We start from the raw sequence: 1,824 nt of genomic DNA, 5'->3' as shown, positions 1-1,824 counted from the left end.
TTTAGGTAGCAAGTTTAGCTATCTAGGTAGATAGTTAGATTTAAAGGCTGCTTAGCGCAGCAATAATATGTGGAACACAGGGTGTATCTTTATGCTGTTAGGTAGGATTAATTAGTAAGCATGTAATAAGACTATATAAGCTACTATAAAAAGGCTAAAGTTTTTTTAATTAAGTTTTTTTAATTATTAGTTTATTTAGATATTTCTAGTGTCTAGCTAGACCTTCTTGCTAGCTGCATACATAGGGGTAAGAGTTTAGAATTAGTTTATGTACTCTTATTAAAAAGCTTAAGCCTATATAAGCTTTTTATAAATGTATTTAAATATATTTTAGATTTTATTAATAAGTCTATTTACATTTATTACTTATATAAATTAATAAGTTAGTTAAAAGGTATTTATAAGTAGTTTAAATCTTATTTAAGGGTAGTATCTATAGTTTGCTAAGAACAGAGATACTTATGTTAATTTAGATGTTATGTTATTAGCTTTAAACTATGCTATAGCTAACTATTTTACTTAGTTGTCTTACTAGTAGTTTATGTACACTTATAGAACTTATTTTATTACAGTATTTACATTCTTAGTCTAGCTATTAGTCTCTAGGTAAAAAGCTATAGATAAATAAGAGATAATTTAGAGCTGTTTATAGAGTTTATTCTAAAAAGCTAAGACAAACTGCGTACTTCTGTTTAATATAATTATGTTAGGCAGGCTATAGTAAACTTATACATATTAGTAGAATAACTAGGCTATATTAGAGGCAGTTATAGAGGAACATAGTATTAAGTGTTAATACTTAGTTAAGTAATTAACAACTACTATAATATTTATATACCCTTTAGATAGGGGTAGGTTTATAATAAAATTAATTAATATATTTTTTTAAGCTTATTTAAGAATTAGAAGTAGTTTAAGTAGGCTATTATACTTTTTTTTAAAAGGCTTTTACTTTACAGTAAGTATAGCAACATAATATGTATTAGCGTACAGTATAGAACATGCAGGGCTAGTAGTACTCTCTTTATAGTAGGTTAAGAGTCTTTTCTCTGCCTAGGTGTTCTTTAATAGGCAAGTTATGTATAATTTAAAGTAGTTTAATTTTTAGTTTATTAAAATTAAAAATTATAAGTTAGTTATAGTAATATAGCTTACTATTTTAGTTTTTATAGTTAGCTAGTATTACCTTCTTTAACTAACTAGCGCTGTTTTAAAGTAGGTCTAAAGTTTCTTAGATAAATTTATTATTTAGATACTTATTAGTAATAATCTAATTAATTATTTAATTTATTTTATTTAGGTTAAAGTCTAAAAATAGCTTAAGTTAAAGTAGAGTTTAGTATTAAGCCTTTTACACTTTTTTCTAAGTAAGAATGTCTTAAGATTACTTTATAAAGGCATCTAGTTTCTCTCTATTTTAACTAGAATAATAAGTAATCTTAAAATTAAAATAAAATAGGTATTTAAACTAATAAGCTTATTAGTAGCTAAGTTATTTTATAGTTATAAAGTACTGTAAGTTCTTATAGTTAAATAAGACCTGTATTAGATGCGCTACACTTTCTAGTTTAGGTTGCTATTATTTAAAGTAGTGTACTATAGTAAGTAATTTTTTATTATAAATCTTATAATTACTTTTTATAAGACTTATTTTTTTTAAAAAGTATGTAATAGGCTTAATAGTCCTATCTAGCTTAGTCTAGAAGAGAACTCCTGCTACTATATAGTCTAAGGCATTAGCTTCTACAAGTATTAGTAGTTTAAAGTTAAAGTAGTAGAGTATTAAAGCTTTAGTAAAGGCTTTTTTTAGCTAGTTAAAAGACT

The sequence above is a fragment of the Lindgomyces ingoldianus genome, assembly GCF_010093535.1.
Source record: "Lindgomyces ingoldianus strain ATCC 200398 unplaced genomic scaffold BDR25scaffold_6, whole genome shotgun sequence".
Lineage (NCBI taxonomy): Eukaryota > Fungi > Ascomycota > Dothideomycetes > Pleosporales > Lindgomycetaceae > Lindgomyces > Lindgomyces ingoldianus.
This window is presented reverse-complemented; position numbering follows the sequence as displayed.